Below are 14,953 nucleotides of genomic sequence, written 5' to 3' on the forward strand. Positions count from 1 at the left end.
CGATGCGTCCCAATCGGGGGTCCCCGCGGTATGGGATGATGCCGCGTCCCAACCGCCCTTCTGCCTACAGCCCGACGTCCCAGGTAGTACGTCTTCCTTTTGGAGCCGGCTTGCTCCACTACCGCAGCTCCCCACGTAGCTCCATCTTCATGTCGATCTTTCTCTACTTCTACCAGCTTTTATTTGTGATGAGTTTATGTCTCATGAACTAGTGCCAGTACTATTATTCTAATCACACTTCTTCAATATCTTTGCCATCGGGGATGCTCAGCTCGATTTTAGTGGAACTACACAAAAGCATCGTATGATCCGAGGGTGCCATCCGTGTTTCCTTCGAAAGGTTCTACCTAGCCAGGAAATTAAATCCTATTTAGGATTTAGGGTTTAAGTCGTAGTGACCCCATCAGTAGTTTTTCTTTTGTACATGCTCTCAGAAATTTTGTCTTTAGTTGTGAAGTAAATATTTGCTATGATATGTGAATCATTGAGATACATCAGCATGCGTGTTAGTTTTCCTTTGTATTTGATGGAATGTTGTAACGGGATAGAAACCAACGTTTAGTTTCCTTGGATCGCGCCATCGAGCAAAACCAATGTTTAAATCATGTCTGTTGCGTTCGTGTCTCACCCTCCTCCACGGCTCCACCCCACACGGTCGCTCGGCATGCCACTCACCGCAAATCGAGTATACGATAACTTTCCCGCCTGCTTGTCAATGGATCACGCCATCGAGTACTAGCACTATTGGAAGAGATTGACAAGTTGGGGGAGGACAGCTAGCTGTAGCACGGACTCCTAAGAACTTTTTACATGCATGTTGTGGCCGGCTATTGCGACCTTTGAACGCGGAGTAGTCGCGTGCACCGGGAAGCGGCACAGGCAACGCTCTCTCGGCCGGCGCGCCGCTTCAATGCCGGCGCCAGTGAGAGGTCGCGTTCGCTCTGACCGGGCATGAATGCGGCACTGACCGTTCCGGGCGGGAAGCACGTGCGGGTGATGAAGAGGGTTCAGGTTGGTCAGGAGCGGGCGTGGTAGCGGTCCGGACGCCCGCAAACAAGAGATGTTGTACGTTAATATTGCCGCGTATATAATTAACAACGTAAATAATGTGCCAGTTGGACAAATATGATTGGAGATGGAGATGGAATTTTACATAAACACGGATATGCATGTCTATGTCTATGTGTGTGTGCGCGACGACTCTCACAACCTGGAAGCGGGGGCGTGTTTTTTTGATCGAGTTTTCTTTCTTGGTACGTTAAAAAATTGTCCGCCGCTTTTTGTTTCTGTTTTCCGGGAACACGCGTATTCTATTTAAAACCACTGCTATGGAGAGATTTTTTTACTCCATTGTATATATAGCCTCTTGTTTGATAGGGTTTCTCGCGTCTCGCTCTCTCACTCTCTCCATATCAAAACGAGATGACAATGTCCACTGTATCTCTCTCCTCACCGGTGGTCACAGATCCGGCCGAATCTCGTCCGCCGCGGGAGGTGAGGAGGTGCGGCGTTGACATTGTCGTCGTCAGCGATGGAGGAAGCCGATGCGCATTGTCCTCTCGGAGCCGGCGCTGGCGCGGACGAAGGTCCTCCGCGCCCTTGTTAGCTGCCGTCATGTGGGCAGATCCCACCCGCCCACCTAAGTGACATCTCGCCCACCTAAGGTATAACTTCTTGTACTGGTCCAGCTCCCCAGGTCGCTGCATGCGGGTTTTCTTCTATGCGACTACTCCCCAGCTCCCCATGTATAGTAGCTAGGGTTCGTCGGCTGGTCCAACATAACCTACTATTATAGAGGAAATGCCACTCGAAAAGTTGTCCTAATTTATGCCTCGATGGAGGTATACATGTTGTTTCGACAAAAAGTACATGGTGGTTGTGCGGTCATTGTCCATATGCTCCTATTACTGCTGCTAATCTAATACTATCACTGGTTAAATGAAGAAATACTTTTTTTCTCGGGTATCTTGGTTTAGAGCATCTCCAATAGCTTGTCTATATGGATGTCTCTACTCGTTTTCCACGACGTGAGCCCAAAACAGGCTCCAACAGCTTGTCTATATGGTCGTCCAAATATACACATCCTCTAAATCGACCTCGGCAATGTCCACGCCTAGACAATGTGAAGGCGTCGTCTAAACTCGGCTACAGTCATGATTTTTTTCCTCTCCCCAGCGACGGCCCACCTATCATGGTCCTTGTATATAGACGTTCTAATGCAAAACTGGATGTGTGTATGAGGGAATCTTTTTAGACCATTGTCTATACGAATATATAGACATCCGAATATGCACATGCTATTGGAGATGCTCTTAGTTCCCATCAAGATAATCATGATGCTTCTGTTTGTTGGTGTACTTTTCATTAATTCTTATTGATAATTGAGATGCTGTTGTTAATCTTGTACTGCTGCCAAAACAAAGTAACAACACTATATCCCTTTTTATATTTTTGCAAACAGCGATGCGTATCTCCATACCCGGGCATGTCTTCCTCAATTTTAGTGGAACTACACAAAATTGGATGGCCATTGTTGTTCCACCTCACTGTCCTCTGCCACGTGGTTCTTCCTTCCTCAAGCTTGATTAATGAGAGGAAGCAGACCACAGTGAGGATTTGTTGAACTTCATAGGTGCCTCACCCAAACTTGATGCCAAATGGATGACGCATCACCATGATGTCCTATCGATGCTCATGGTTGTGCCTCATGGTTCTGTCGACTGGTGAAGCTGATCGATTTTCCACGAAAAACAAGCTGTCTTCCATCAGTGCTCTTTGCTTGTGACCCACAAAGATGATATCCTTCATCAGTTCACCTTGGTTGCGTTGGAGACGCAGTCGTCTTTCACGTTGGTGCAATTTTATCACACAATTGGCTATGAACCAAATGTTTCCTCGAAGAAGGATCGACGTTGGTACTAAGAGCATAAGTTTTGTATTGATTTCTAAGCCTTATCACAACTTTTTATTTAGCTCCCTTGTAATTTTATTTGTCTAGCTATTAACTTTGATAAAAAAAATGGTGTGGACTAAAACCCGGATGGACGTAGTAGCCCTCCATTTTTATTTACTCTACATATTAGATTTGACTAAAGTCAAACTTTGTAAAGTTTGACCAAGTTTAGGCCGAACACAACAAACCATAATTATTGAGAGAGGGTAAACTGTACATACTCTCAAACCTTTCCGATAATTGAAATTAAAATTCTTTATTTGTACACACTCTCACACGTTTCCGATAATTTGGCGCATGTGTGGCTGTTCACTTAAGGGAGGGTAGTGTACCGCACGTGAAGGACATGAAGTGCGACCAGGACGCGTGGATCATTAGTTCATCGGAAGTAGTAGTTTTCTTCACTGGTACGTTAAATAAAGAGTTTCGTTTTGTACTTACACAATTTAAAACGATTGTTATGGAGAGAATAAGAAAACCACTCCGCTATATATTAGTGGTATACACGAGTACTATATGGATGCAGCTTCATTGGCATAGTGCACCTGCCTTTGGGTGTATGACAAGTGGGCCCAAAATGTGGCCGGCCCACCTGTCATACAGCCAAAGGCAGCTGCAGTTAAGGCACCGGGGCTCAGTCCATAATACAGAATATATGTAGTACACTATATAAGATGGGGCCTCAATGCTTGTTCGCTAGGGTTTGCACTCTCCACACTCTCGCCGCACTACATATATATACACATGCTGGAGGCTCAGCGTTCCTTTGCTAGCATTTGCTATATTCACAGTCTCTCACCCTCTTCACTAGATCTAAACAAGACTGCGTTGTGGCCTCTGTCTCTCTCTCCCCCCTCACAACTGGTGAAGGAGGCGTCCGAATCTCGTCGCACCGGGAAGAGGAGGAGGTGCAGCGTTCACTCTATCGCCTTTGGCGAGGGAGGCAATCCACTACCGGCTGCGCTGTTCTCTTTCACCCAGCGCCTGTGCGGGAGGGCCACCAACCCCTTCTTCCTCGCTGTCGTATGTAGTGTGGGCAGATCCGGCCTCCCGCCGCACGCCTTGACACATTTCGACGACCCTAAGGTATAAGTTTCTTTGAAACCTTCATTGCTCTAGCTGCATGTGGATCTTTTTCGATTCTGTAGTCGAATCGAGGTCTTGGTTCAAATAGGAAAGAAGGGTGCGGTGGGGTGGAGCATGAATCTAGGATGTGGTTCAATAAGGAAAGGAGGGAGGGAAAGTAGTATAGACTGGCTATCCAGCCGCTTTGTTGGTCGAAAAGGGAAAAAGGGGGTAACCCAGTACACACATCTGCAAGGAATCGATCTCTTTGTTGAAAAGGGAAAGAAACTGGGGGTCGGGTAGTTTGTGCAGGACTAGATTGGCTGCCCTCACAAAGGAAAAAGGTTCAAATAGAACAAATATGGGACCAACGCAGATATGTTGCTTGGCTACATACTCTGCATCACCCATTTATACGTGTGGACGCACATGGTGCTGGCATGTCCCATGTCCCATACAACTATTTTGATGTTGTTAATCTAAGAATGCTGCTGGAAAATTGAAGCAATGCCACTATTAAAAGTAAATTACATTCTTAACGAATGTTGTTTTAAGAGAATGTCTTTGTTAATATGAATCTATCCAACCGTTTTAGAAATGCTACTGTCCTACTTTGTTTTCCATCAAGATGAGTTAGATGCTTCTTTTTGTTGCCGTTTTTTTCATCCTCCTTTATTGGCCAGTAATTATTTCCTTTTTTGCCTCTGTTAAAATAGGGATATCTATTCAACTTGTTGCTATAGCAAACTTAAACGTCACACCGGCGACTTTGCTTGATTTCAGTGCAACTGCACAAAATGAGATTTGATTTCCTATTCGTGTTGGCAGATTCATAGGTGATCTTGTGTGCGTCATGACAGGTTGGTACTTTCCTTCATGCACATGATCGTGCTTTGTGTTTTGAGATGCTGTGCTACTTGTATTGGTACCATTTTAAATAAATGTTGAATTGAAGATATTGTATTGCTCTCTTTTCCCATTAAGTAGTGAAAAAAATGGTACCAACCCAGACATGATGCTTGTTGCTTTGTTACAAAAAACTCTACATCACCCCCTTTATAAGTAGATGGAAGCACATGATGTTGTTGCGCCCACTCTCCCCTGGAACTGTTTATGCTTTTTGTTGATCTAATGCCGCTGGTAAAATTAAGCAATGCCACTCTTAGAATTAACTACTGAATCTTAGTTCAAAACTGCAACACTTGTTAGGGATTGGCGGGATTACCATTTTTGCGGCCGCATGTTTCATCCTCCTTATTGGCTAGTAATTGATTCCTTTTTTGCCTCTGATAAAACAGGGATATCTATTCAACTTGTTGCTATTGCGACATTTTGCTTCGCTACGTGAAACACTTTTGTTTTAAGAGTGTTTTGTGAAGTTCAACTTGAACGTCACACCGGCGACTTTGCTTAATTTTGGTGGAACTGCACAAAAGGAGATCATGGATTTTCATATATGTGTTGGGATTTCTTTCAAGTCCTCCTCACGAGTTGTTTCAAATCTTGGTCAAGAAAGGTCGGTACCGACTTTCCTCCACATGATGCTGCAGTGTGCTTTGAGATGTTGTGCTACTTGTATTGGTACTATTTTGGATAAATGTTGAATTGAAGTTATTGAACTCTTGCCTTTTACCATTAAGTGGGCAAAAATTGTTCCAACCCAGACATGATGCGTGTTGCTTTGTTACAACAAACTCTGCATCACCCCCTTTATAAGTAGATGGAAGAACATGGTGTTGTTGCGCCCACTCTCCCCTGGAACTGTTTATGCTTTTTCTTAATCTAATGCCGCTGGTAAGATTAAGCAATGCCACTCTCAGAATTAACTACTGAACTGTTTTAAGAGAATTTCTCTGTTAATATGAATCAATGCAACCATTTTAGAAATGCTACTGTCCTATACTTTGTTTTCCATCAAGATAGGGTAGATGCTTCTTTTTGTGGCCGCATGTTTCATCCTCCTTTATTGGCCAGTAATTGTTTCCTTTTTTGCCTCTGTTAAAACAGGGATATCTATTCAACTTGTTGCTATAGCAAACTTAAATGTCACACCAGCAACTTTGCTTGATTTCAGTCCAACTGCACAAAATGAGATTGCATTTCCTATTCGTGTTGGTAGATTCATATTTTATCTTGGTCATCTCATGAAAGGTCAGTACAGGCCTTCATCCACATGATTGTGCAGTGTGCTTTGAGATGCTATACTACTTGTGTTGGTACTGTTTTAAATAAATGATGAATTGAAGCTATGGTATTGCTGTCTTTTCCCATTAAGTAGTGAACAAAAACGGGACCAACCCAGACATGACGCTTGTTGCTTTGTTACAACAAACTCTGCATCACCCCCTTTATATGTAGATGGAAGCACATGTTGTTGTTGTACCCACTCTCTCCTGGAACTATTTATGCTTTTTGTTAATCTAATGCCGCTGGTAAAATTAAGCAATGCAACTCTCAGAATTAACTACCGAATCTTAGTTCAAAACTGCAACACTTGTTAGGGATTGGCGGGATTACCTTTTTTTGGCCGCATGTTTCATCCTCCTTTATTGGCCAGTAATTGATTCCTTTTTTGCCTCTGTTAAAACAAGGATATCTATTCAACTTGTTGCTATTGCGACATTTTGCTTCGCTTAATTTTGGTGGAACTGCAGAAAAGGCGACCGGATTTCCATATATGTGTTGAGATCTCTTTTAGGTCTTCCTCACGAGTTGTTTCAAATCTTGGTCTTGAAAGGTCAGTACCGACTTACCTCGGAATTAACTACTGAATCTTAGTTCAAAACTGCAACACTTGTTAGGGATCTGCGGGAGTACCATTTCTGTTAGGGATCGGCCGGAGTACATGTTTAAGAAATATATTGTTCAGATAATGTCTCTGTTATTATATATCAGTTACAGTGTTTTACAAATGGTACTATCCTGCTGTGTAGTTCTTTCTACATGTTTAACCAAGGTATTGTTAAGAAAATGTCTGTGTTAAATGAATCAGTCGCATTGTTTTAGGAATGGTACTTTTTTGCTTTGTCGTTCTTTATACATGTTGAAACAAGGCATTGTTAAGATAATGTCTCAGTTAATATGAATGAATCACATTGATTGAGAATTGCTACTCTCCTGCTTTGTTTCCCATTAAGATAAGGTAGATCAGTAGATGTTTTCTTCTAGAAGTACAAGTTATCAACTGTTATTTCTCAGTAATTGTTTCCCTTATACCTATTGTTGCTTACAGGGATATCAAAATTAAAGCTCGATTTTATTCCAACTTTGATTTTAGTTGAACTGCGCAAAAGGAGCCAATGTGTCTAAGGCAAACTACTGTATTCGTGGGTCTAGTTGGTCTTACCACTTTGCAGAAAGAAGCAGTCATTGTTTGTGCTACATTACATAAGGAATGATCGAGAAGCTTTACAGAGTATTAGTAGACGCTGGTGACATGACTAGTCTACAGAGAGCATAGGAAACTCTACAACACATGGAGTGCACTGAGCAAAAAGTGCCCAAACAAGTACAAGAAGACAAGACAGGACTCCAAATCTGTCAATGTCATTCTAAGCAACAATGATGGGGCATCTGGGTATGGTAATCTGTTTAACGTACTTTCAGTTTGTTAGTCCACCGATCGGTGGGTTGACACTAGGGCCAATATTCATGTGTGTGCTGATGTGTCTTTGTTTTCTTGCAGCATATAAATACGAAATCCACAAGGATGCTCTGCTTGATTTTAGTGGAATTGCACAAAATTTTCACATGGTTTATGTCCTCCATAATCCTTCATCATGCACAATACATCGAATGGTTCTCTAATCATTCGTCGTCACCTTGAGCCACCGGACTATATGTTTGAATGGAGCTGCCAGGGCCGTCCATTAAGAAGGCTAAGAAGAAAGACAAAAAGAGAGATGGCTGCTTTACTTGTGGTTCGGAGGAACACTGGGCAAACAAGTGCCCAAACAAGTACCAAGAAGCCAGGACAAGACTCCAAGTCTGTCAATGTCACTCTAAGCAACAATGATGGGGCATCTGGGTATGGTAATCTGTTTACCACACATTCAGTTTGTTAGTCCACCAATTGGTGGGTTGACACTGGGGCCAATATTCATGTGTGTGCTGATGTGTCTTTGTTTTCTGGCAGCATATAAATACAAAATCCACAGGGATGCTCAGCTTGATTTTAGTGGAACTGCACAAAATGTTTAGATGGTTCGTGTCCTCCATAATACTTCATCATACACAATACATCGAATGGTTCTCTAATCATTCGTCGTCACCTTGAGCCACCGGACTATCAGATGACAAACTGATGACAAACCCTGCCCGTTCCACAATCATAGGCATTACATATTTTGAATGGGAAAAGCTTGTCAAAGTTTAATCATTGATGTTAGCAAGAAGACATTAGTTTAATATATTGGAATTGGAAAACCTTGTCAATTTTTGCTCATTGATGTTAGCCAGAAGACATGCATTTGATATTTTTGAGTGGGACGCCCTTTGTTGTGAGCAATGTCGATCTTTTTTCCTATTCATGTCTTCAGTTCAGAAGTAAATATTTACTCTGCTAAGATGCATAGTCACATGAATGTTGACTTATGTAAGGTATTTTAAGAATTTGTTCTGAATGTTTTCTATGTAATGCGAGACCTTGTGAGTTTGATTGCAAAGTTGAGCTTGGAATGTTGTGGCATGCGGCATCACGAGCTGTTCACCGTGCCTCCTGAGAATAATGCTTCATATTGTTTTGCATGTTGATCTAATGCCCGTGATTTGCATGTTAAGAAGATCATCCTCTTCTATTGTTTCTGTGCTTAAGAAGTTCATTGTCTTATGTTTCATTCATAGCCTATACGACAACACGGATAGGTTAGAGGTGAAACCATATGGTCTTCCGACCAACTCATCATCTTAGGTCGTGATTGGATCGCCATTTCCCAACCAAAACTGCTTGTAAAACCGACGCTTGTGAATAAAAGCAGATGGTCTCGGGTGAAGCACTTGGTTGATCGATTTCGACTAGTAAAATATACACTGGTCTCTCAAATTACATGCGTAACCCGCCGGTTTTACTTACAGACCTCGGTTCCTCGGTTTCATTACGCCTGTATTTTACGCGTTATTTCCGATGACGAGTAAATTGCACTTGTATCTTAATACAGGTGTGAAATAAACTAGAGCTCCCAAGCGCGGCCTTACCGTTTCATGCCGTCTCAGTCTCTCGAAGGTGCTCATAGGTGTCCGATGATCCTGGCTTCCTGAATGAGCAGCGGACGCTGTATCAGACCATCCATAGGGCCTGCGAGGCCCTCTCCATCGTCCTTCGAGTTGTTGCGCTCGTCGTGGCGCCGAGCATTGTCAACATGGTCAACGAACACGAGGATTCAGGAGATGACTTTATTTTGACTGGATGACAGTAGGGACCCACTAGGGCCATAGCCGTACGTACGCAAGTGCCTCCTTATTATGTACAACTATTTTTTTGCTTCCTCCTGGTTTCCTGACATCACGGTCCTACACCATTGTCAACCTATATAGTCAATAAACGAGAGAATTGCACAAGGAGCGGCCGACAGTTAGGACCAAGCAGCTCGAGCAGTATTTGTGTTTCTGAGGTGTCAGCACTGCAGAGTTTTTCTTGACCAATGTTTTCTTTGTTGTTCAGAGGAGAGCAGGGTATTAACTGGGCGGGTTGTGGCCCATCTAGCCCAGGCCAGATATCCAGCCCAGATATTAATTTTTTTAAGCTGAAAATGGCTAGCCCAGGTATACTTTTTTTAGGAATACCCAGGCAAGGTCAACTTGTTATTCTTCGCCCCGCTGGGCTGCAAATCTTTCCTAGGAGGGATGCATTTGGCTTAATAGGAAAATGGGCTTTAACAAATATTAAATGGGATGTAATTATAAAAACTGGGCAGTAACTATAAAAAATGCACCAAACACGTAATTAGTTTATAAAATATTATTTTTGGATTTTGAAAATTTTAATTTCATTAATTGTTGTGCGCGCAATGTTTCGTTGGATTTTTACGTAATACAAATTTATATTGAAATTGTTTTTAATCTGACTAGAAATTTCGGGATAAAAATATTTTGGATCCCATCAAAATGTGGGAATTTTTTTTGAATTCTGTTTTGAACGGTTGGTTGAAATTATTAATCATTGTCCTTGCTAGAAAATGGGTTGTACTTTTAACAAACTGCAAATAGGCTATAGTAATTTCCATTAGAATTCAAAAATGGGATGTACATTCTTATAAATTGCAAGTGGGCTATAAGTTCTCTGCCACGTACTTGTGGGCCTACTAAGTTGACGCGTCCCTAAAGAAAATAAGTTGATGCTTATGCAAGGCTTTGTCAACTTATAGTCAACACACGGTTCTAGCAGCAGTGGCTGTTGGATGTCCATCCAACGAATGTCGTGTTTCTTCTTCAATCTCGGATATTCTAACTTTAGCCGCCAAAAAATGATTCCTCCCCCTGACGTCTGGGGCGCACCGTTTCGGAGGCTGACCTGTGGGCCTACTAAGTTGACGCGTACCAAGGACTTTGTCAACTTAGTCATTATAAACGATTCTAGCTGCAGTGACCGTACGATGTCCATCCAACGGCCGTCGTGCTTCTTCAACCTCTGGTCTTCTTGCTCCAGCCTCCCAAAGCAGCACCGGTCGTGTCGCCTGCTCCTGCCTCCCATGGCCGGTTGTGCTGCCGCAAAGGCCTCACCGCCCCTACTACTCCCACCGCTGGCCAGGCCATCCCTCTACTCACCCACACCCCCTGTTATTCTGCGGCGACGGCAGCCTTACACCGCAGCCGAACCAGTGAACCCTCGTACTCCTCTCTGCGTGGGCATCCATTTCCGCATCTTCCCCGACTCTGCGTCGTCCCCTTCCTAGGCCTCGCCGTCATCCACCGCCTTGGTGCTCTCGACGCGGCGTGATCAACGTGGTCAACGAACGACATCCATCGGACATGAACTGTACGTGAAGAGGCTGACCACTGGGTCCATGGCCGCACACAAGGAAATGCCTCCTTATTACATGCAAAATAATGATTCGTCCACCTAACATCTGAGACCCATCGGAAGGGCCTCTATATTTCACGAAAAAAACGTTCCCCCGCTGACAGGTCAGACCCACCAGCTATATCTTCGCACGCAAGGAAGTGCCTCCTTATTACGCATAAAAAATGAATAGTCCCCCTTCTCGTTGGGACCCAACATAGTGGGAGGCTGACTTGTGGGCCTACTAAGTTGACAGGGATGGAGGGCTTTGTCAACTTAGTCAATATGAACGATTCTAGCTCTAGTGACCGTACGATGACCATCCAACGGCCGCAGTGCTTTTTCAACCTCTGGTCTTCTTGCTCCAGCCGCCCAAAGCAGCGCCGGTTGTGCCGCCTGCTTCTTCCTCCCGTGGCCGGCTATGCTGCCGCGGACGTCTCACCGCCCCCTACTACTCCCACCGCTGGCCAGGCCCTGCGGTGACGACAGCCTCACTCCGCAGCTGAACCAGTGAACCCTCGTACTCGTCCCCGCGTGGGCATCCACTTCCGCGTCTTCCCCAGCTCTGCGTCGTCCCCTTCCTAGGTCTCGCCGTCGTCCACTGCCTTGGTGCTCTCGGCGCGGCGTGGTCAATATGCTCAACGAACGACTTCCATCGAAAGAGTACTGTATGTGGAGAGACTGACAGCTTGATGCACGACCGTAGCAAGGAAGTGCCTCCTTATTACACGCAAAATAATTATTCCTCCACCTAACAGTAGGGACCCACCGAACGGGCCACCGTATTTCGCAAAAAAATATTTCCTCCCTGACTGCTGGGACCCACCAGCTACATCTTTGCACGCAAGGAAGTGCGTCCATATTACGGGCAAAAAAAAAATTGATTCGCCCCGCTGACTGCTGGGACCCACCAGCTACATCTTCGCACGTAAGGAAGTGTGTGACAGTTGGGACCCACCTGGTGGAAGTATACATAGCGTTCTCATTCTAGTCACGAACGTGTATGTACATATGATCGGCCTGTCTATAGGCTGCAGCGATGAACCGTTGCCGTGTAAGGAAGGGCACGTGTCGTAGTAGAGGCGCGCACGTGTAACATCCCAAATTTTCAAATTTGGTATGTTAATAGGACCGTTATTTTTCTTCATGATTTCTATGCATATTTGAATTTTCTGAATATTCAAAGTGTTTTTCAACTCAAGGCAAAATTTTGGAGTGGAGATAATATGACTTCTCCCCTATTAAGTGTAGTTGGAAAATGCTAAGAATATTGTTTGGATTTCACAAGATTTATTTTTGGGAAAATTTTAGAAAACCAAAATTATTATATAGTTGTTATTATAATGCTCTTTGTATGTTCCTATTGCATAAAATAAGTTTTCAAAGATGCATTGGTGTTGTAAAATTGTTCACTGTTTTATATATTAGTACAAATATTTTACTGTGTGCTTTTGTGATTTTATTAGTTTTTTGTATTTTATTTAGCTATTTTAATTCCTGTAGCTGAGTTTGAAAAAACATGCGTGCACAGTGCCGTCGGGCAGCCCAGCGCAGCCCGTTTGCTGTCCTTCGCCCGCGCGCGCTAAGCAGCGCAGCCCCGCGCACACCGAAGCCCGGGCCCGCGATGTCATCCCCTTCCTCGGACGTGTTTGTCCTGGACAACATGTCCCGATTCAATCCGCGCCCGATTCGATCGATCCTTGTACTCCACACACGAGTTGATGCTATTTAAGATCGCCAACCCCTCCTCTGCCGATTTTTGGCAAAACCCCTCGCTCCCATGCCCTATCTCGCCCGTACCAGAAGATCGGATCTCGTCGGAGTTGCGTGCCCGACAGAAGCTTTCGCCGTCGTTTCGATCGTCTCTGAAGGTTCCCAGCATCTCCTCTTCCACCTATTTCTTCTCCATGATCTCATATACCATCCTGGCATCCTACTTCGCACAGGAACCCCTGGAACGACTCAATAGAGCTCGATCAGGAGCCCTCGCCGTCGCTGCGACTTCAGCCGCACGTCATCACCACCAGAGGACGGGACCGTCGCAGAAGAGAACGAATTCAACGTCTACAGGAATGTCCGCCTCCAGTAGAGTCCTTCTTGAGCTCGGGGGACCACCGCAAACGTCTCCACCGTCGAGGTCCGAGCCGCCGAGGTCTTCTTCGCCAAGTCCGGCGATGCCTTTCCCTTTGTTCCGCGGTGAGCGTCTCCCATCCGTCCGATCTTCTTTAAACGACAAGGACTAGATCATGTGTTTTTTTTCAAACCGTTTTTCTTTATCTTGTGACCGTTCGCTATTTAGACTCCACAGTGAACACATCCGAACCAATAGAAGCCCGCCTGGTGGCAATGATTTTGTTTTAAATAGGGAAAGAACAGATTTGTTCCTATTTTTCAAACCTTCATAACTTTTGCATTCTTTGTTCAAATTTAATGAAACCAACGTCAAATTCTTCATCATAATCCCCTCTATCCAGAACACCTATCCAATATAATTTTTGAACTGTTTAAATTTGAATTTGCTCAAATTTGAATTTAACCTTCCAGAGGCTATATCTTTCAAACCGTATATCCGAATTAGTTGATTCTTTTTGCATTGTGATCCTACTAGCATGTAGATAAGATATACCTACTGACATTTTCTGTTATTTAAGTTTTTATTTGAATTCCTTGTTGTTTACTTTATTGTGACGTTATGTGAGTACGGTTTATTTATCGGTGCCTTCGTTAACCGTATAGATTGTCCCGAGTGCGAAGCAGATCAGGACTAAGCGCTGTAGTACTTCAACACCGTTCAAGGCAAGTTTGCACTTTTGATTTTGCTCATCCTATAGTCTGCTATGCATGTGGTTTTATGCTATGATATATGTTTGGCCTGATATGTGTATCCCGTTTTGTCATGTTTGGTATTAATTGTGTTATTTGATGGTGTGAACAACTTGCTATGGTAGACGTGGGCATGTGTCGAGTGATCCATGAAAGTGGTGAGTGTTTATAGCCGTAGGCTCGGGATTATTAACCAGGTGAATGCGTCATTGGCAGAGCGCTCTATTGTCCCTAGAGAATGCGCCATTGATAGAGCACACTTGAGGCGAGGTATAGTTTTCAGAACTTAAATGAGGTGAATGCATCCTTGTCAGAGCGCTCTATTGTTCCTACAGAATGCGCCACTGACAGAGCGCACTTGAGAGATACTTTTGAAGTTCTTGTCATCTTTACTTAGAATCTTTGGGGTTATCTTGGGCGAATAAGTTAGAGGCGGTTGTAAGTTCAGTTAGTGGATGTAGGTGAAGACATTTTTCTTGAAACTAACTTGTGTGTTTTGTTTGTCATACATTGCTTTGTGGATGTAGGTTTGCTATATCATATTATGTGATTTGCCAATACATTCAATTATTGACCCTTTGTAGCTGCAACTTATCATGTTGCAGGATTTTCAGATGATCAGTGAGATACAGTAGGGTCGTGAGTTTCACTCAGCATTTTCGCCAGTGGGCATTGATGGGACTCATCATCTATTATGCTACATTTCCGCTATTATTGAATAAAGCTAACTATGTGCTACTTAGTTTGTAATACTTTATGAATTCTGGATCATACGTTATAGTAAATGATGGACTTGTTATTTGATATTCATATGTACTGTGTGTGCTAGCGAGTCGGTCCAGGGACTAGCACAGTGAGCACAAAGACATTGAATCTTATCAGGTCCGGGTCGTTACACCACGTAGCATGTACACGTACGTACATCGGCAGGGTGCAAGAAAGTAAATACGGTCACGTATGTACATACGGGCGAGGTCTCGAACGCATACTCGCGCATACGTATGGCCAGGGCTCGTGTACATGGCTGGGTCGGAACGGAGAAGCTGTGCCATCGTCATGATCATGGGGATGCAACCGGCTGGGTCAGAACGGAATGTGTCGTCGTGTTCATCGGG

The 14,953-nt window shown here is 43.9% G+C and overlaps 1 long non-coding RNA gene across 1 annotated transcript; it reads left to right on the top strand.

The window, feature by feature from the left end:
* Positions 1-12,675: 12,675 nt before the first annotated feature.
* On the top strand, positions 12,676-14,648 carry LOC125548311 (uncharacterized). Its single transcript, XR_007300983.2, has 4 exons — positions 12,676-12,886; positions 12,962-13,211; positions 13,752-13,811; positions 14,444-14,648. It is a non-coding gene; the product is annotated as an uncharacterized LOC125548311 (long non-coding RNA).
* The last annotated feature ends 305 nt before the right edge of the window (positions 14,649-14,953 follow it).

Source organism: Triticum urartu, chromosome 3A (genome assembly GCF_056163025.1).
Source record: "Triticum urartu cultivar PI428250 chromosome 3A, HENAU_Tu73, whole genome shotgun sequence".
NCBI classification, from domain to species: Eukaryota; Viridiplantae; Streptophyta; class Magnoliopsida; order Poales; family Poaceae; genus Triticum; species Triticum urartu.